We start from the raw sequence: 21,511 nt of genomic DNA, 5'->3' as shown, positions 1-21,511 counted from the left end.
AGAGGAAGGGGCGGGATGAACAGGCGCCGCTGCAGCGCAGCTTCATCATTTCACCCATCACGTGGCGAATTCCTAGGATATTAGAGAGCTGCTAATTCATAGGTAGGGCTTCCCTTGTGCTCAGTGGTAAAGAATCCTCCTGCCATGCAGGAAGCACAGGAGACGTGGGTCAATCCCTGGGTCAGGAAGTTTCCCCTGGAAAAGGAAATGGCTACCCACTCCAGTATTCTTGGGGCTTCCCTGGTGGCTCAGATGGTAAAGAATCTGCCTGCAATGCGAGGACCCAGGTTTGATCCCTAGGTTGGGAAGATCCCCTGGGGGAGGGCAGGGCAACCCACTCCAGTATTCTTGCCTGGAGAATCCCATGGACAGAGGAGCCTGGTGGACTGCAGTCGGTGGGGTCGCAAAGAGTCGGACACGACTTAGCGACTAAACAATAACAATTCACAGGAAAGGCAGCCAGGCCTGTCCTTGGAAAGGCAGGCAACTTTCAATAGGACGGTTGTGGGAGAGCCTGCAGCTAAGCACCTACACTGTGTGGCCACTGCCACTAACCCAACCCTCTGGGCTCAGGTTCCTGGCTGATAAAATGAGGACTGGACACTGGACCCTAGCTCCACAAGGCACCTTTAGATTCTGTAATGCTAAGAGAAATTGCTTCAGAAGCAGTGGAGTTGGGAAGACAGGGCCTCCTTCATGCTGGCAGCCAGCCTGCCTGCTGCCAGGTCTGGGGAGCAGTGTGGCTGTTTTCCCGAGGGTGTGGGCCCAGTCAGGGAAGCTACCCTCTAGGGCTCACCAGAACCAGGCTACTGGGATCCTTCCTGAACAAGCACAGTCAAGTGAGAAAGAGAAAGAGCTGAGCCTTTAAGGTAAGGGAAGGCACTGGCCTTGGGGAAGCCAGGCATCTTCAGAGACCGGGCGTCCATCAGTCCTGGCTGGGAGAGGACTCTGGATCGCTTGTCTTCGGTTAAGCTCACTGGCTGTGTTTTGGCTCCCAGCCACATCAATGTGTCTCATGATTTCTGTCCCCTGTTTCCCCTGCCTGGCGCTGGCATCTACCTAGTGCCAGTTCCACGAAAGACTGACGCCACACACAGACTCTGCCCACTGCCTGACCCTCTCCAGCCACTGTCCAGTGGGTCCAACCCACAGCTGGAAGGTCAGCGCACCCACGTTTTCCCTGCTGGTCCGGGGTCTGGCCTCACGTCTCCTGACGGATATTACCACCGTGCTTAGGCCTAGGTCATGACTCCGTGTTGCCCCCTGTTCTCTGCAGTGAGAGACCTAGAGGCTGAGACAGGTGAGCGGGGTGAAAGGGCCTCCCAGCCAGTGGGAGTCAGACTGGGGGACTGAGCCAGTCACTCCATTTCATTGATTCCCCACGTCACCGAGGGCTGGTAGACCGGCACTAGACACATTACAACACAGAGACAAAGAACATCCGATACTTTGACCACCTGATATGAAGAGCTGACTCACAGGAAAAGACCCCGATGCTGGGAAAGACTGAAAGCAGGAGGAGAAGTGGGTGACAGAGGATGAGATGACAGGATGGCATCGCCAACTCAATGGGACATGAGTTTGAGCAAACTCCGGGAGAAGGTGAAGGACATGACTGAACGACTGAACAACAACCGCAAGTGAGTTAGAATATAACAACTCCTATGGAGAAAACTACATCAGTGAAGGAAGACAGAAAGTATCAGCATCAGGAAGAGTTCTGCACTTTTAAAGACGTGGTCAGAGAAGGTCTCATCGAGGAGGAACATTTGATTCAAAATCCGATGGACTTAAGGAAAGAAAGAGGACTCCGGGCAGAAGGAAAAGCAGGTGCAAAGGCCCTGAGGCATGATTGTGCTCTGTGAGGGAGAGGAATGTTGAGGACCTGGTGTGAATGGAGACGGTGGTGGGGGTGGTGGTGGCAGAGCTTATCAGAGGGGACATAGGGAGGTGAAGGGTGAGGGTGGGGGCCCTGAGGGGCTTTGCAGACGGCTGGACGAGGTTTACTGAGTGATTGGAGAGTCCTTGCGGGAGCTGACGCAAGGAAGTCATTGTCTGACTGTGTTGCAGGTTCATTCTGACAGCTGAGATGACAGCCCTCTCATCTTGGTCCAAAGAGGACCAAAGAGAAGACGGCATCCAGGTTGGGGCTGTTGTGATCATGCTGGTGAGACATGATATGACTTGACTTAGTCTGGCCGAGCTGAAGGAAGCGAGAACCGGAGTGCAGACAGCCTTAGAACAGCCCGATTCACTGACTGCCTGCATGTAGAATGTGAGAGAAAGCGTGGAAGCAAAGATGTAGGAGGTGGATTTTTGGCCTGAACAATAGCGAACCTGGAGCTCTCCATCCTCATGACAAGGAGAGGGCTGGAGGGGCAAGGTAAGTGGGGGGCTGGGGGCTGCATAGACCCCAGAGGACTGTCCTTCACCACAGACAAGGAGTGGAGTCTGCAGCCCATGAGAGGAGAGTCCTCCAGGGATAGACTTGGTGCCCGAGGCACAGAGTTGGCATTCAAGGTGACAAGACAGGATGAAGTTACCAGCGTGGGGGTGTGGCAATGCAGGCAGAGAGAAGAGAGTGGTCGAGGCCTGAGCTTGTGGCCTCCAGTGTGAGCAGATCAGGGAGCCAAGGAAGACCAAAGAGAAAGACTGGAAAAGAAAGGCCCAATTAAGAGGGAGACAGGACAAGCGGTTGAGCAGGTCAGTATCTTGGGTGGTTGTCCACCTCAGCAAAGATAAGGCCTAAAGATGGTAGCTGGTCCCAGCAACGTGGAGGCCATTGTTGAGCTTGATTTTGTGTAAAGAAAACCCTTCGATACTCTTTAGCTGTAGCTCCGGCCCCAACCTTGGCCTCTTGGAGAAGGGGTGGGCCCGGGCCTGGCTGACCACAGGGATCTCTTCCCTTGGCTTTCGTGCTTATTCAGGTCCAGCCTGGCCCGTCAGACCACCCTCTGGCCTTTTCCTGCTGGAGTTGTTAGGGCAGGTAGGCCCATCTCCTGGAGTTGCTAAGCTGTTGGGGTAGACGTCCCTGCCTCTGGCCTCTCGGGTGGACTCACTCCTTCTGAGATGAAGAGCCAGGTCCCTGACAGGAATATCTGGACTGGGTCTGGATCCAGCCCTGCCTGAAGCCTGCTCCCTCCTTGGACTCCATGTCACTTTCCAGCCGATAAGCTCTATTTTAAGCTCCTTGGAATCATCCTCTGTCCGTCACCTCCACAGGGATTTCTCTGATGCCCTCTCCTAGGGAGAGAGCTTGAGGAGGGGCATGTTGCCAACTCGCTGACTGACCAGCTGGGTCTCTGAGCCACTGGGCAAGGACCCTGGCCGTCCTTGAGGGGGCAACCCTCTCAGTGAAGCCTCACTAAGCAACCCCCAGATTCAGGACTTTTCTCTGCTGCTTGGAATTGTGTGGCAGAGGCTGATCTGGGCAAGACCAGACAGGGTCACCTCCCTCCTGCCTGTGGCAGCTTCTGACGCAGGTCTGCAATCGGGGGTAGGTAGGGTTACAACCAGATATGCTGGGCGAGGGCATTGGGTTCCACCTGTGACCCAGGAGGTGGTGTCTTGGGGTCACGGGGTTCGTCCAGGTACTGGGAGTTCCCTGAGAGATTATGAAAACCACCAAGGGGACTGCCACGGGCTGGGGGCCCAGCATCTGGGGAATGCAGATGAAGTAATGGGAGACCAGGGCCCGGGAAGCTGTTGCTAAAACAAACTGACTAATTCTGCTGGCTGAGATTTCTCTGACTTGGTGCTTTTTTTTAAAGGGCCAGCCACACACTCATTGCAGTGTCTTAAAGACACCAGGAACAGAGTGTAATCCACTGGTGCTAGCTTTCAGCTCTGAAGATCCATTGTGCCACCTGGGGCATCTTCTCCATGTGTTTTTACCCTTAACAGGTCTGGGTGCAGAGGGGTTGTTTGGCTCATCTCACGGCTCTCTCCTATGTGGCCAGATGTGTAAATCAGCCCTGAGAGAGCCCTGATCTTCTCTGCACCCTGACCAGGTAAACGATGCTCCAGTGATAATTCCTGGTTACCTAGACTGAAACTAGGACTTCAGAGACCCCTGGGTATCAAGACCCCAAAGTCTCGATATAAATCCCATTCATCTAAAATCATTGCCTCATTGCGTGTGTGTGTTAGTCACTCAGTCATGTCCAACTCTTTGTGACCCCGTGGACTGTAGCCCGGCAGGCTCCTCTGTCCATGGGATTTTCCAGGCAAGAATACTGGAGTGGGTAGCTATTCTCTTCTTCCGGGGCTCTTCCCGACCCAGGGATTGAACCCGGGTCTCCTGCATTTCAGGCAGATTCTTTACCATCTGAGCTACCAGGGAAGCCCTGTTGCCCACTTGCTTGCTCCTATTTCAGGATTCCTTGTTTCCTTTGAGAAGACTTCTCTTTCACACCAACCCTTTCATCATCTAACATCACTGAGCCTTCCAGCCAATCATATACTTTCCTGCCATTGTGGAAATGAAGGACACCAGCTCAACCAACCTCACTAACCATAGAGCCACCCATTTGGAATCTGTAGCACTTGACAAATGTGGAAACAAAATCTACTTATTGCTCAGATAATTAGGCTTCCCTGGTGTCTCAGCAGTAAGGGATCCACCTGCATTGCAGGAGTGCAGGAGACACGGGTTCAATCCCTGGGTCAGGAAGATCCCCTGGAGAAGGGAATGGCAACCCACTCCAGTATTCTTGCCTGGAGAATCCCAAGGACAGAGAAGCTCAGGAGGCTCAGTCCATGGGGTGGCAAAGAGTCAGACACAACTGAAGCGACTTAGCACGCAGCACGCTCAGATAATTGGAGATAGTACACTTTACCAGACTAAACATGCTTGCAGGAAAGGTGGATTTAAAATGTTTAAGGGAAAAAATGTTTTAAACACCCTCAAGCACTTTAGACTGACACATTGCACCCAAACAATGGGTGCCAGGTCCACAAAAATCGTCTGGATTCACAAAAGCAGGGTTTTGAGGATTTCTGGAGGCAGCTGGTGTTCACTCTACTTTTTATTTACAGTAATAAAACTACCTTAAAACCCTATTATTCACTCTTTAAGGTAATTTCCTTTGGACTTCTCCCATCATCATCTAAAAAAGATTGTTTTAATTTATGACTTTACCCTCCAATGAGGTAAAAATATTCTGGGTGCCACAATTGGATGCTGCTTTCTAAACCAGATAAAGAAAATGTTTTCGAAATTCTTTCCACACTCCCTGTATTTGGAACATAAAGCACAAGAGAAGAAAGTCCTGATGCTTAGAAGTCTGTAGGTCGTTTTGTTTTCTGGAAAAGTATGTTTTATTCTCCCAGATCTCGAGCTTTTTGGTTCCCATCCTGATGCCAGGAAGGTGAGCAGAAGCTGGCTTTGGGATGTGTTTGTTAAGGAAGTGTCAGCTGCTATAGCAGAAAAATCACCCCATGGTAGCTGCCTTACATGCCACAAGTTTGTGTCCTGATTTCCGGACAGTCCAAGGCTGACTCCAAGCAGCTCGCCTCCTTATCTGTGGCTTCACCAGGTTTGGCATGTGGCTCTTGACACAGTTCCTGGGGTCCACTCATTCCCGTGGCTGGAAGAGAAGGGGGCATGGAAGGTCACAAGTGATCTGTAATCCAGACCTGGGATTGGTGTGGACCAATTCTGCTTATTATTCACTGACCAGCCGAACTGTGGTGCTGGAGAAGACTCTTGAGAGTTCCTTGGACTGCAAGGAGATCAAACCAGTCAATCCTAAAGGAAATCAACCCTGAATATTCACTGGAAGGACTGATGTTGGAGCTGAAGCTCCAATACTTTGCCCACCTGATGTGAAGAGCTGACTCATTGGAAAAGACCCTGATGCTGGGAAAGATTGAAGGCAGGAGGAGAAGGGGACAATAGAGCATGAGATAGTTGGATGGCATCACCGACTCAATGCACCTGAGTTTGAGCAAACTCTGGGAGCTAGTGAAGGACAGGAAAGGCTGGCGTGCTGCAGTCCATCGGGTCACAAAGAGTTGGACACGACTGACTGACTGAACAACAACAACAACCCTCTGACCAGAGCAGGATGGATGCTGGACCACAGACGACCACATCTCCCTGCGAGGGATGCAGCTTAACTGCATGCCAGCCTGAACTTGTAACAATAGTGTCTGCTTTCTGTGACCACAGTCAAGAAGCTTTTGGCTCGGCTAGTGGCCAGACTCTTACTCCAAAGGATGTGGGAATACTTGCCAGGGCCTCAAGAGAGGGTATTAAATTAATTTCCTTGGTTTGCCACTGAGTTTTGCTTACCTCATTAGCTTCTACATTGGAATTTGACATCTTAAAATTTCAGTCTATAATAACAGAAAAAGACAGCAACCCAAAAGGAGAGTCTGTAGAAAAAGAAGTCTGCCTTTCCCTGTTTTATATATATATATAATCATCAGAAAATGAAAGGCTCCACACTAAAATAGTTTAGTGGTGTGGGGCAGGCCAGATCAGTCTCTCTCTCTGTCTCTATCTCTGTCTGTGAGACCAGGGTATCATTTATCACTGAGCACCTGGCCCTAGTGGTAAAGAAACCGCCTGCCAAGGAGGACACTTGAGTTCAATCCCTGGGTCAGAAAGATTCCCTGGAGAAGGAAATGACAACCCGCTCCAGTATTCTTGCCTGGAGAAGCCCCTGGACAGAGGAGCCTGGTGGAGTGCAGTCCGTGGGGCCATAAAGAGTCGGACATGACTGAGCAACCATGTGCGCACGCACACACACACACACATGCACACACACACACACTTGACTCTCATGTTTCAGAATGTCAAGCCTTGTTCAGATCCCCAGTCCCTTACCCCCATGGCTGAGTCATCTCCTGCCCTTGGGCTGATGTAGGAAAAATTCTCCAGCCAACCACATGGTAGCTGGGAAGTTTTGGCAACTTATTTAACCTTATTTGTTCTGTGAAGATGGGGTCAATAATTCCCATCTCACGGCACGTCATAAAGGTGAAGGCAGATAGCGAAGGAGCAATCACCTCCACCAGTGTCACTACCAGCCTCCTTCCTGCCTGTCTCCACATGGGGAGAGGAGACCTCCAGGGCCTTTGTCTGGAGAGTGGAGCTCCTCTCCTTCCCCTCCCCCCTCCCACGCTTCCCCCAGACTCAACTGCTGGGAGTTCTTTCCATTCAGGCAGAAATCAGAGGGTCTGATGGCGAGAGGGAATCGGAGCCAGACAAAGAGGCGATTACCCCCACATGACTGCCTAATAAGAATTCTGGCTGGAGAAAGGGCTCTTCTGCAACTTGTTTTTTTGCTAATTCTGCCCAAAGAACCCAAGAGGGAAGGCCTTTGGTCCACAGACCACCCTAGTCTCATTGTCCTGGGGTAATCCAATGAAGCCATCTCCAGTGTTTTCTATGCTTTATCTCTTCTCTCCTGTATTTTTCTGATTTATCAGCAGCTGTTAACTCCAGTTAGCACCAGCTCCGTTGATCAAGTCCTGCTAATGCTAGCATCTTTTGTACACACACACACACACACACACACCCCTCCAAGAAAAACCTCACCTTTAAATGGAGGGTGGCTGACACACTCTGTTTCTCAGGTGAGGCCTGAGTATGTGATGGAGAAAGATGAAAATTGCTCCCCATTACCCCCACCCTGCTCTTCCAAACTAAGTTTAGGAGAATCAATTATAATCCTTAAATCTTCTCATTCTTACATGGGCTTATTTCTTACTTAGCTCTGGTATCCCACTTTGAGCCAGTCAGAGGAAAAAAAAAAAACCCTTTGCATTGGCAATACCACACTCTATGCACCCACAAGGATGAGATTCTGGGATCCATCAACAAAAGCCCTGGCTGCTTCCCTAGTAATCCTAAAGATCAACAGAAGAAATTGCTTGAAGTGGGTAGATAAATTTCTTAGAATAATCCTGCCCAAACCCTTCAGAATTCTTTTACGATGCCTTTTTATCTCTCAGCTTTCATCTAGGAAGAATCCAAAGTGTCACCAAAAGGAATGTGCCAGGCTGTTGAGAAGGAGCGTGGCAGCTTCCAAAGGACTTGGATTTGAAGACGTCTATTTGAAGAGTACTTGGAGAACAAGTCCCGTTGATGCTAACTGGAATGCTGAGGGAAAGTTTTATCCAGGTTTCAATGGGATGCAGAGATAGTCACTTTTTTCACCCTGTTGAAAATGTCAAGGGAAGCAAAATTACCCGGTTGCCCAGGTCAGCATCAACCCTACTAGAAGCTTGTCTGGTGGGCTGAATTGGAGTAGGGCCTGGGGCCAGCAGGCTGCAGTGAAAGGTGTGGTCTGGCAGGCAGAGCTGAGGCAAGTGGGCCAAGTCACTGGCAGTGGACTTTGTGGACTGCATGCTATGGGTGGGAGATTTTCATGGCATTGTGCAGGATGGGATGTATTCACTGCAAAGAACAAGACCAGAGATGTTTCTCAGTTGGTGCTTGAGAAGCACGTGAGTTCGAGGCAAGGCCAAGGGCTAGATCCTTTTCTGAGTCTTATTTCTCAACAGAAATCTTCCTACCATAGTCTCCCTTCCTCTGGTCCAGAACATCCCAGACTTCATAGTAACATAGCAAAAGAAACTAGCTGGAGCAGATACTTCTGACTGACCACCAAGTTCTGTTATTCTCATTATCTGTTGAAAAAAGGGCACATCCTTTTAAAATTGAAGTAGAATTGACATACAGTAAAGAGCAAATTCCATGGGCTTCCCTGGTAGTGCAGTGGTAAAGAATCTGCCTGCGATGCAGGAGATGTGGGTTCAGTCTCTGACTTGGGAAGATCCCCTGGAGAAGGGAATGGCAAACCACTCCAGTATTCTTGCCTGGGAAATCCCAGGGACAGAGGAGCCTGGCAGCCTATAGTCTATAGGGTTGCAAAAGAGTTGGACACGACTAAGTGACTAACACTTTCTCTTTCATACTCAAGAAATCAACGGTCCAATGGAAGTCTTTTGATTTTTGTTTGTCTCTAGCCAGTCTGGAGTTAGAGAGTTGTCGGTAGTGTAGGGACAAGATTTTGAAAGAGAAGATCTTTCTTTCAAAGAAGATGGACAAGTGCAGAGATATGGCGGCAAGTCGGTGTTTTTCTCTTGATATTCTTTAGAAAATCACATTAAGGTGAAACTGAACTTTGCCCCCTCTGTCTGCCATATGAGAAGAAGGTACCCATGTCTTGGTACATACAACCCTGTATTTGATCTAAATCCTCCCAGAGTAAGTGAAAATGTGTCATTACCATTTATTTAGTTTCTATTTAGGTTCTTACAATGGGCCATAAACTCTCGATGCATAAACAACTGATGTGAAGAGCTGACTCATTGGAAAAGACTGATGCTGGGAAAGATTGAGGGAAGGAGGAGAAGAGGGTGACAGAGGATGAGATGCTTGGATGGCATCACTGACTCAACAGACTTGCATTTGAGCAAACTCTCGGAGAGAGTGAAGGATAGGGAAGCCTAGCTTGCTGCAGTCCATGGGGTCACAAAGAGTTGGACACAACTTTGTGACTGAACCATAACAAAACTCTTGATGTAATCCAACCTATTTACTTCTCTCAAGAACCTAACTGATGCTTAAAGATGAGGAAACAGATTCAGAGAAGGTAACTAACTTCTCATCACCATGGAGACAGTGGGAGACAGAAGAAGTCTGAAACCCATCCTGGTACCCAAAGGCCAAGTCCTCTCCTGAAAGCTCTGTTGCTTTGCACTTTGTTCAATGCGTTGCTTCAGGCTTTTGATTTTTACGGGAGAAATAACCTCCCAGACTCTGGTTCTGCTCTCACCACCTCCTCACCTCCAGGCTGGAGACTAGCCTCTATTACTCAGAACTTATGAAACTCTGAACTTCTTCATATTCAAGCATCAGCATGTCAGATTTTGTTTTCAGTCCAGAACCTGCTCTATTTTCACAGAACAAAATTCCAGCTCCATTCTGTAGATGAAATGACAGTCGGTCCCTGGAAAACAAGCCAGATCCCGGGGCCCCACTTTAGCACAATCCAAAGTCAAGGTTTTCTGGTTGGGTGCTTCCAAGGCCTGTCCCCTTGATAAGGGCTTTCAGACAGACCAAAGCAGGAGAAAATGAAAGAGACCCTTTCTTTTTCTTGTTGTTCCAGATCAGATAACGTTGCCTGATTAGTTCCTCCCCTGTGAATTCACACCGCATGTACCCACATGCCAGCCCTCTGCTAAAAGGCCATCAGCTGTATTGCTTCCTGCACAATCATTCATATTTGCCTCACGCCTTCCCTCCTCCACCTCTGTTTCCGGCTCCTCCCCATGAAGCAGCAAAATGCCTGCAAAGAAAATGTGTCAACAGGTGAAATTTATAGGAGTTTCCTGGCCCACACAGAAACGTGAACCACAGGCCTCCCCAAAGGAGGTGTTTTCTTACCCAAGACACTTATCCTCCTGAATACGCTGTGATTCATTCACGTCTGAGTTCTCCAGGGACGCCAGGTATCTTTTTGATAGAATCGGAGTGTGGAGCTCCCGTTTGGGAAGACTGGCTTTGATGAGGGCCAGTTGGGATTATTTAGTTGCGATTACAGAAAAACCCAACCCAAACTATCTTAGTCAAAAAGGGAATATATTGACTCAGAAACTGAAAAGAGGATGCTAGCTACAGACAAGACTCGATTCAGGGCTCAGGCTTCTCAGCGGCACCTGCCAAATTTTAAAAACTTTATTCCTTGCTCTGCCTTCCTTTGTGTTGACTTCAGCCTTGGATTTTGTGGCAGAAAGGTCCCCGCTAACCCACTTATTCTCTTATATTTTAGGTCAAAGGTTTTATGTGACAGTCTCTTCTCCAGAAGATGCAGTGAAAACCTCATTGCATTTCATTGGCTCTGACTAGGTCACATAAGGTCCATGAAGATCAAAGGATAGGGAGATGAGACATGCTGATGGCTTAGACCTGGATCACAAGTTCCACCCCCTGAGACTGGCTGTGAAGTCCGCTTTAATGGGATGGCATGGAAATCGGGTACCATCACCAGGAAGACTCCAGTAATGTTCACTGCATCGCACGTTGCCTTATAACAAATGATGCATGTATATCATATAATATTTAGTGTCCACTGTGGAAGTCAGCTGCGTACCTTGAAAGTAGATAGTACCTGTTCATGTGAAATAAGAATTTATGCCCAAAGCCAGGCTAGTTGGAGAAAAGGTTATTTACAATTTACCTTTCAGGAGTGAGCCTAGTTTGCCAACATTTTGATGCAAGTGGGTCAGTGTAGAAAACACGCAAAAGTTCTTCAAAGTCTACAGCAGGACTGGCTTATGTTCTTAAAGCACAATGAGCCTCTGCTGGCTTGGTAGTGAAAACTATGGCAGTGAGCCTTTCTTATTGGTTTCCCTGAGTTTTTGTTTTCTAAGACGACTGTGATGCTTTAAAGATCTCTGTAGCCTGGTTAGGCTGGTTCTGGAGGACTGGAAGAGTTTATGGCAGAAACTTGAGAGGTCTTTGGAGGTATTTGGACCATACAGACACCAAAAGATGTTCCCTTATAATATTCTTTCTTCCAATCATTCAACTTCCTCATTTGTCTTTCTAAATAAACATCTGGGATTAAGTTATTCATTCTTATCAAGTCTCAGTGATAAATATTCATCCTTTTAACTACTGAACAGTTGTTATTGGTTATGTACTTCCTTAGATCAAACACTTGGTTGACTATATCAGATCTTCTCTAAGCACTTCACATGCATTATTTCATTTATGCTTCATAACTATTCTATGGCATAGAGACTATGATTACCATTTGAATTGTATGGAAGACGGAACAGATATAGGAGAGGTTACATATCTTGCCCAAGGTCAATAGTTTGAGCCAAAGATTTTAAAACCATACTATATAAACAGATTTTGCCCCTGCCCCCCCACCCCCACCCCACCCCCTGCCCAGGGTATGGCATAGGAAGACATTGTGCGTGCTAAGTCACTTTAGTCGTGTCTGACTCTTTATGACGCAGTGGACTGTAGCCTACCAGGCTCCTCTGTCCATGGAATTCTCCAGGCAAGAATACTGGAGTAGGTTGCCATGCCCTCCTCCAGGGGATCTTCCCAATCCAAGGATGGAACTCCTTCTCTTGTGTCTCCTGCATTGGCGGGCAGGTTGTTTACCACTAGTGCCACCTGGGAATCACACAGGAAGATAGACCTATGAATAAACAAGTGCATTTAATATTGTATTTGCTGTGATAATGATGTGTACAAGGGACAGTGAAGAAGACAGAGAGAGAGGGAAAGCAGTCATTTCCCTGGTCAGGGCTGGAGGATTTGAAACAACTGAGTCTTGGGAAACGTTCTCTAGAGGAGCTGAGGTGGATAAGAAGGTGTTTTCCATCAGGAAGGTGGTGGGGGCTGAGAACAGCATCGCAGAAATCAGAACGCGAGCAAGCAAAGCACAGATGCATGATGGGAGAAATGCAAGCTACCTGGCCTGGGTGGAGCCTGGGGTTCAAGAAGGACAGACATAGGAGGAGACCAGCAGGACCCAGTCCACAAAGGGCCTGGTTTGTACTTGGTCAGGAGAAAATGGGGAACTGTTGAAGGACTTTAAGGAAAAGATACTGTAGTGTACTCAGTCACTTCAGTCATATCTGACTCTTTGCAACCCATGGACTATAGCCCACCAGGCTCCTCTGTCCATGGGATTCTCCGGGCAAGAATACTGGAGTGGGTTGCCATATCCTTCTCCAGGGGATCTTCTCCATCCAGGAGTTGAACCTGGGTCTCCTGTGTTGCAGGCAGATTCTTTACCAACTGAGCCACTAGGGAAACCCATATGGATTATATGCATATGTGTATACATACATAATACATTTATAATACCCATATGTCTGCATACCTACAAACATTTACACACATATATTAGTGCTATGACACATGTATATGTATACTATCATCGAATACACAAAGTATATATACACTCATTGTATGTATATGTATGTACAAGCCATATATTTTGAGCACAAAAAAAATTTCCCAGCAATAATCTAAATCATTTTTTAAAGGCTCCCACTTTGGAATCAATAGCTTCCTCCAGGCTTCACGCTATTTTTTTTCTGGTAAACAAAGTTTTCACTTTTATTTATTTCCTATTTTTCCCGTTTAGTTTGAAACAAGACAAGAGTGACTCACTCAGCACAAAAATAACTGAGCCACTACCATGCATGTGTTCCTGCTCAGTTGTTCAGTGGTGTCTCTTTGTGACCCCATGGACTGTAGCCCTCCAGGCTCCTCTGTCCATGGGATTTCCCAGGCAAGAATACTGGAGTGATTTGCCATTTCCTCTTCCAATATACCACTCGGGACACTATATATATGAAAGCAGACTGAATTGTATAATATACCACAAGGAATCTTTGCAAATAATTCATTGTCTGACGTCAGCAAATCCTCTATAACCTTTTTTTTTTTTTAAAGCAAAACATTCACAGGCAACTATGCTCCATATTATGTAACAACCTAATTGGGGAAAAAAATTGAAAAAGAATAGATATATGTATATGTATAACTGAAAAAAAGTTTAATCTGTATGGAGGTTAGAGAAATAACATTCTGTTTATTGTAGATTTGGAGCAAAACTCAGAAACACTTAATCAGAATATTGTGAGCAGAAGTCACTTTTTGTTTCAATTCTCATTAATAATATTTTGTGAAGGACAGGGAAGCCTGGCATGCTGCAGTTCATGGAGTCACAAAGTCTGATACAACTTAGCAACTGAACAACAACAACAACAATAAAAATATTTTGTAAGTTTTTAGGCTACTTTTCTCAGCAAGGACAGTCTATATAGTACAATTTAGTTTTTAAGTTTTATTTGAAATCCCAGCGTGTCTTAGCTATTCAGGCACGAATGCTCACAGAGGCAGCAGAAATGTGAGTGACCCTCATGCTATTTAAATATGGTGGTGACCCCAGGGCTGCAGAGCACAGGGAAGATGGGAGTGTTAACTGTCCATCCCGCACACACAGCAGCGGGTGAAGAGCTGGGACTGTGGTCCCCGGTAAGAGGTCGCCTTCATGCCTCTGATGCCCAAAGACAGACCCGCAGTCCCCCTTAGCAGCCTGATTAGTTAGAAGACTATTTATAGACCTCGGCACTTTTCTCAAGACTCATTCTCAATTCCTGCCTGCCCCTGCTCTCAGCAGACAAACTCACCTTGTGAGTCATCGAGAAAATTGAGGTCATGTGTGTGCTTTCTGGTAACTTCCCACCCTTTACCTCCAATTTACCTACACCCACGACCTCCCAGCCTGACCTCCAAAGGTAAGGTGGCCCCCTCTCGGGCACACAAGCCTCTCCAGGGGATCTGCGTCCTCCTCGTTCCTGGGTTCATCTCCCACCGCTTCCCCTTCCAGGAGGCTCTTCAATCTCCAGGTCCATTTCCACCATGGATGCCCCTCTGCCTGTGGAGAGGCTGTGCTCTCATCACTTTTCTGGATTCTACAGACCAGAAGGATTCTAGCCTTCTGACCTGCCCCGCATTTCCATCTGCCCTCTTCCACAGCAGCAGTCACACAGCATCTTTTAAAATGCAGGATCACGGACAATTCCCAGCGCACCAGTGCCAACTCTCCTACATTGCGTTATTTCCAGAAATCATATCAGAATATAGGTAACTACAGGTGATATTGTGTGCGTGCCTGCTCAGCTGCTCAGTCCTCTCCCACTCTTTGTGACCCCATGGACTGCAGCCAGCCAGGCTCCTCTGTCCGTGGGATTTTACAGGCGAGAATAATGGAGAGGGTTGTTGCCCTTCCCTTCTCCAGGGGTCTTCCCATCCCAGGGATCCAACCCGCATCTCTTACATCTCCTGCATGGGCAGGTGGATTCTTACCTCTAGTGCCACCTGGGAAGCCCAAGGATTGTATTAAATCCTCTCTGCTTTCCCCTTCCTTCCCTTCTCTCCCTTCCTTTCCGCCCTCCCTTTGAAAGTAAGCCATTTGCATTTGTGAGTAGTTGTTAATAAGTAACACAGTTCTCGAGGTGAACCTTAGAGCAGATGTCTTGAGTCAGTCACCAGGCTTCCTCCCATGTGCCTTGTCAGGCACCTCCCTGTCCTCCCCATCCTTCCCTGGCTCTGCTCTCAGCACCTCTTGAAAATTAGGGACGCTAGCATCTCCTCGGTTGCTACCTATTTCTGTTCAGTCTTAGCATCCCCGGTCTCTGCCTGTTTTCTGATGTCCCAGCACACACACCCCCTTTCCCCTCACAGCACTGGAAAGGTTTCTTTTCCCCTCCCTGGATGTCTCTTGTTCTGCCTTCCGCTTGAATGCGCGTGTTTGTGGGGTTCTGAGCAGAACCCCTTTCTCCGAGCTCTCCCGGCTTTCTGTGGGTGACTTTATCCCCTGGCATGTTTTGTGTTTAGTCCTTATACCATGCTCATTATCCTCATCATTTTAGTTTCATCCGCTGAGTCTTTGAGAGCTTAAGTTTGTCAGCAGTGTGGTTTGCTTACTGGGCTGTTGGTATTAATCCAAGAATTACAGCTTGGTTTTTCTAAAATCCTTCTTCTTGTTTTATTGTCAAAACTATTAATGTATTCCCAAGGACAACGAGCGTTTAATGACATGTTGAGATAAAGCAGCACATTTTCTCAAGTCTTCAAGAATTTCTGGTTGCAAAAAAGGTCTTTTTGCAGCTCCTGGAGCCAATGGCGCTTCCAGCGCTGGGATTCAAATGGGTGCAGGCACTGAGGTGGAGCACCAGGCTCATCTATGGATCTGATCCGAGGCTTAGGGGGAAGCTGCCGTCTCTGGCCGTCACCCTGAATGGTGTGATGGCCCGGTTGCAGTTAGCACTGAACAGAGAGGACAGTGACTTTGAAGATTGTCCAATGAGAGTTTTGCATGACCTTCACTCGGAAGTATGAACTCTAAAGAATGAGATCAATATTCTTCTTGATAAAGCAAGCTTGGAAAGTCAACAAAGCATTGGTTTCATAAAGGCAACAAAAATATTGATGAAAAAGAATTCAGTGGATATCATGAAGATGAAAGAGTTTTTCCAGAAGTACGGATATAATCCACATGCCAAGAAAAATTCAGTGGATGAGCAAGAAGTCACTGACTCTAAACCAGAGTCCAGTGAATGTGAAAATCCTGAGAAGCTCGACATGAAAGACGGCTTGTTGGATTCTGCTGCTCTAAGCACTTCTGTTTCTGAGAAGTCACCACGTAGTCCACAACTTTCTGATTTTGGACTTGAGTAGTACGTTGTAGGAGAAGGCAATGGCACACCACTCCAGTACTCTTGCCTGGAAACTCCCATGTACGGAGGAGCCTGGCGGGCTGCAGTTCATGGGGTCACTGAATCGGACACGACTGAGCGACTCCACTTTCACTTTTCACTTTCATGCCCTGGAGAAGGAAATGGCAACCCACTCCAGTACTCTTGCCTGGAGAATCCCAGGGATGGGGGAGCCTGGTGGGCTGCCGTCTATGGGGTCACACAGAGTCGGACACGACTGACGCGACTTAGCAGCAGCAGCAGCAGCAGCAGCAGCAGTACGTTGTATCCCAAGTTCTGCCAAACCCACCCCAAGCAGTAAACAACCAGAAGGAAGAGCCAAAAATTTTAACTCCATTTTCCAAATAGTCACTAGTAAAAACTCCAAAATGTGCACTAAAGTTGGATGATTTTGAGTGTGTAACTCCTAAATTAGAACACTTTGGTATCTCTGAATATACTATGTGCTTAAATGACGATTACACAGTTGGACTTAAAAATGTGAAGACTAACAGTGAGGAGACCATAGAAATAGAACCAGTGCCCAATGATAATGTCTTTGCCACTCCTGGCCTCAAGAGCCAGCTGTTGGGAAAAAAATGATGCTGAGCACACCCATTCTCTCTTCTGCACTCCTAGTTTGAAAGTCCCTTCTACAGAGAGCAGCACAGCTTTGGTATCCACAGAGTATCCATTATCAAAAGCAAACAGTTCATCAAATGATTTGGAAATGAAAAAAAGTGCATCATTAGTTTCAAATTCAGACAAATGCTTTGAGAATTTTGCAGGTCCCTCTTCTCCTACGATTTCTTCTTACAAGAATCTGCTCAAAACACCTACACCTCCAGAAGTTACTACAGAAGATTCCAAAAGATACTTGCCAGATTTTGTCAAAATATAACTCAAATCTAGAGACTCTGGTAGCAGTTAGAGTGGTGCCACCCAGCAAACCGTTCCTTCCTCGGCGTGGAGGACGGAACGTGCGAAATGCCGGCAACAAAGAAAACCGGTGAAGAAATGATAGTGGATCCATGCTTCCATTGTAGAAATTGAACAGAGATTAAGGCAAATCTGGTCTCACTTTGTTTTTGACATTCCCCTACGTCTTCCCCCTTTTGAAAAACTGACTCATATTAAAGATGAGTATGGACAGTGATGTCACAAAATGCTTTTTATTAAGTTTGATTTAATCTAACCTGTCTTGTTGATGTGTAGATCAGCTACTCAGTTTTGAAAGACCATTATTATTTCATTGATTTCAAGTTTACCCTGCCTCGTGGAACTGTGTGGTTTAAGTAATATTAGGAAGCAGGATAAATAATTTTTGAAACTTAAACATTACTGTTTGCCACTCAAATGAGACCACTTTCAGTCTTCTCAGGGCTGGACAGTTGTTGCTAGAGCTGGGCTTCTTCCTTGGGGCTGGCTCTGCCCACTGTCTCCTCTGATGACTGTCCCAAGTCTTCTACACCTTTTATTTCAACAATGCTCTTTAAGACACTGTTGTTTACAAAAGACAGCCTGAACTGATTCAGAAAAAGAGGAATTTACAGGCCTCGGTAGCTAAACTGAAGTGGGCGTCTCAAACATTTGGATTTAGACACTTGCCTGCTGTCATGTCAGGACGGGTGTTTTCCTCTAACTTGTCAACTTCATCCTCTCAAATCAGCTCTTCCCAGCACATGACTGTGACCTCCCCAGACTCCCATGTAGCTCGGCCCCCAACAGAGCCTGAGCCTCACCCTCTGGAAGATCCTGGGCATCCTCCTGAGGGGGTGCTCCTCTCTGGACTGTCAGCTGTGCCTGTGGCCCTGTCTCTGAGAGTGTCAGGCTGCCCTGTCCATGGAGCCCAAGCGCCTTATGATCCACATCAAGCTGGTTCAGCAAAGATTACCCTCTTTTATGGTTGTGCCTTGAAAGTCATGTGGGAAGACCTGTCACGTTGTGTCTCTTCATTTTGTCAGAAAATTGTCACTAAAGAAAAACTTATTCTCTGTCCTAGGAACTACTGTGTAGTTATAATTTAAGTTTTGCTAAGTATAATGTTACCTTGTTTTTCAAGGTAAGCTCTGGTCAACCTTTTAGTATATGATGCTCACTCCCGAACTGTGTCAACATTTTGTACACTGTTTACCGTGGCTTGGTATATATAAGTCCACAGAGTGGACAGGATTGCTTAAGGAGGAGTGAGTATATTCACAGTGTACTAAGGATGGAATCCTGGAGTTCTCATTTTAGAAGATGGAAAGAGGCAGAAAAATCTAGCAAAGCAGATTGAGAAGCGGCTAGGGAAATAGGAAGAAAATATTTTAAGGAGAGTGATCGATTTTATCAGTATTGTTGAGAATCCAAGTAAAAAAAGACAGAATTACCACTGGACTTGACAAAGTCACTGTTACTGACAGCACTGATGAATTCTGACGGAGTGCTCGGGACTAGTGTCTAGAGTTGAGTGGAGAGGTCAAAGGTGAGGAAGCAAAGACAATGAACTGAGATGGCTCTTTTCATGAGTTTTGCTCAAGGAAGGAGAGAGGAAATGGTGTGACAACCAGAGTGGGTATGAGTGAAACAGGAATGTTGGAGATGGGAAATAAAGAACATTATATGGAAAAAAAAAAAAAGAATTTCTGGCTGTTTCCCATCCTCCACCCCTTGCTGACCTTAAAATTTGCTCCTCAAGTTCGGAGGCCTGAGTCCCAAACAAAAATGGTCTCAGGCCTGAGCCCTCTTGGACCTGCGCTGGGCGGCTTCGCCAGTCCCCGCTTCTCTCTCACCATCATCAAGCTTCCTTCAAACCTTCCTTCCCATCCCCCTGAAACAATTATGACAGATCAGTCAGGCACCTCTACGTTTATCTGCATAAAAACCCATAAGCACCCTCCACTGCTGACAAGATGCAACCTCTGCAGAGGCTGCCAGAGGGGTATCAGAGTTGAGCCAATAGGACCATTTCTCAGATGCGTGAAATAGATCCAAATTAAAATGAAGTGACTTTTACATTCGTCACATCTTCCTAACTTTTCACTATGATTGAAGCTACTCTAAGTATGATGCAAACAAAAGTATTTCCCAAATTATAAACAATTTATTTATTATCTATTTATTTATCTTTTCTATAAGAAAATCACTTTATTTTTTCTCTTTCTTTTTTATGTTTTAAATTATGAAAGTATGATAACACATTTACAGGAGACTTGGAAAACACAGAACAAGGGTACATATAGTTCCACTATTATATTAAAATAATTTTTTTAAGTAGATAAACTAAGATTTTTATTTGGAGTTTCAATATCAAGCTCTCAAAAATGAATAGAACAAATATACAGAGAAGTAGAAGGATATAGTAGACCTGAAAAGCATTATGAATCAATTCAACATAACTAAGATTTACACAATTTTCATACAACAGTAGGATACAAATTCTATTCAAGTTCCCATAGATTATAAACTAGGAGACACTGGAACATATCCAGGGACATAAAACAAGGTACAAAAACTTCATGGTCAAAAAGTATTGAAATCATACTGAGTCTGTTCTCTTAACACTGTGTAATTATGTTAGAAATCACTATCAAAAGATATTTGAAAATAATGCACATAGTACAATGTGCTTAGTCACTCAGTCGTGTTCAACTCTTTGTGACCACATGGACTGTAGCCGACCAGGCTCCGCTGTCTATGGGGATTCTCCAGGCAAGAACACTGGAGTGGGTTGCCATGCCCTCTTCCAGACATAGTACAATGAAAACTCCTAATTTGTGATTGCCCATGAATGTGAATGATTGGTTGAGTACTGGTTTCCCTCACTTATCCTTGCTCCTCTTTCTCACATGCTCTTCTCAGAAAACACCCAGGGTGTCCTGGGCCATTGACTAAGTATTGCTGCTTTGGTTACCAATGGAATATGGTGGGCTCCATGGCTTGGACCACAGTGTCTCCTTCCCTGCTTCTTTTTATAGTTCAATCAATTCAAGTTCAGAGAACTCTGTTTTCACATATCCTTTTTAACTTCCTTCTTCCCCTACATCTTTCAAATCTTTCCAAATTAGATGAGAAAAAAATGTAATATTAGATTTTCTACCAAGAGTTTGAGGCTATGGAATTAAACAAAGACTAGTACCATGCATGGTTCTCACCGAGTTTAAAATCTAAAGTAGAAAATTATTGATCTTGGATTTCCCTGGGAGTCCAGTGGTTAAGAATTCATCTGCCAGTGCAGGAGACCTGGGTTTGATCACTTGTCCAAGAGGGATTCCATATGCTACACCGCAACTGGAGAGTAACCCCCACTTGCTGCAACTAGAGAAAGCCCCATGCATCAACAAAGACTCAGTGCAGCCAAAAATAAATAAATTAATTAAAAAAAATTATTTATCTCTATGGATGTCTACGTATCTATGTACTCAACATGAAAGAAAACAAGGTGGGTACTCTGATCTGATTCAAAAGAAAGTTCTCTTCAGGAAAAATCAGTTTTACATATTTCTTTCTTTCATTTATTTATTCTCTCTTTCTCTCTTTCTCTCTCTCTTTTTTTTTTGGCACCATTTTACAGCATGTGGTCTGTTGATACGCTTTTGCCTTATTTACATGACCCTGTCCTATTTTTTAGTTTCACACAGGGATGGAAAGTGTGTGCATGCCTGGTGGCAGCCTCTTTGTCTCCCACTTGCCTTTTCCTCCTCCCTGTGAAATCAGATCTCTGCAAGAAAGAGCCAAGATCACAGCACGCGTTAGGGAACGCACAGAGTGACCTGTAATCTCTTTCTCCTTCTGTCCTTCCATTTCCTGTCTATGGAACAGATCAGCCTGAATTTTTCTGCAGCAACGGCAGGATCAAAAGTCAGGCAAAGTTGGGCTGTGTTCCACTTCTATTATGAAATAATCATCATATCTGCATCTGCGTGATAATACACACACATATGCCTGCGAAATTATCTACCTCCTAAGCATCCATTCACACTGGGAGAGGATGATGAATGTACCAGATGCTCCCATGTTGTGGTGAGCTCATGGAGATGGGTGGAGCAGGGCAGCTTGCCAGCTGTTTGGGTGGCTTCATCAGGAGAGTGCATCAGCTCAGTGGCTCCTGCTGTATCACTCCTGATACCCGTTCTAATACGTCCCATTGGAAGAAGGCCAGAGCCCCGACACTAAGATTTAGGCCTATTTTTCATCTTCTGGCAATCATGCCTTTCCTCTCTTTTCCTCTCACTTTGCAAACCTCCAGCTAGGCCATTACTGTGTCTCCCCGGGAGTA

The 21,511-nt window shown here is 46.1% G+C and overlaps 1 long non-coding RNA gene and 1 pseudogene across 5 annotated transcripts in view; both read left to right on the top strand.

Annotated features, from left to right (window-relative positions):
- Positions 1-11,587, top strand: part of LOC145511568 (uncharacterized) — a 64,389-nt gene extending 52,802 nt beyond the window's left edge. For 2 of the 4 annotated variants that reach the window (XR_014057958.1, XR_014057957.1), the window contains exons 3-5: positions 2,071-2,383; positions 7,963-8,211; positions 10,788-11,587. This is a non-coding gene — a long non-coding RNA (uncharacterized LOC145511568). Of the gene's footprint in view, positions 1-1,124; positions 1,831-2,070; positions 2,384-7,962; positions 8,212-10,787 lie in introns of those variants that run through there. The other 2 variants (XR_014057959.1, XR_014057960.1) reach the window with 2 other exon arrangements.
- A 4,089-nt stretch (positions 11,588-15,676) lies between these two features.
- LOC145510774 (SKA complex subunit 3 pseudogene) lies at positions 15,677-18,872 on the top strand (annotated as a pseudogene). Its single transcript, XR_014057277.1, has 2 exons — positions 15,677-16,237; positions 16,528-18,872. The product of XR_014057277.1 is annotated as an SKA complex subunit 3 pseudogene (transcript).
- The last annotated feature ends 2,639 nt before the right edge of the window (positions 18,873-21,511 follow it).

The sequence above is a fragment of the Giraffa tippelskirchi genome, chromosome 6 (genome assembly GCF_054371585.1).
Source record: "Giraffa tippelskirchi isolate mGirTip1 chromosome 6, T2T-mGirTip1v1.2.pri, whole genome shotgun sequence".
Classification (NCBI taxonomy): Eukaryota; Metazoa; Chordata; class Mammalia; order Artiodactyla; family Giraffidae; genus Giraffa; species Giraffa tippelskirchi.
Note: the sequence above shows the minus strand (reverse complement) of the source record. Positions and strands in the feature narration are given on the sequence as shown.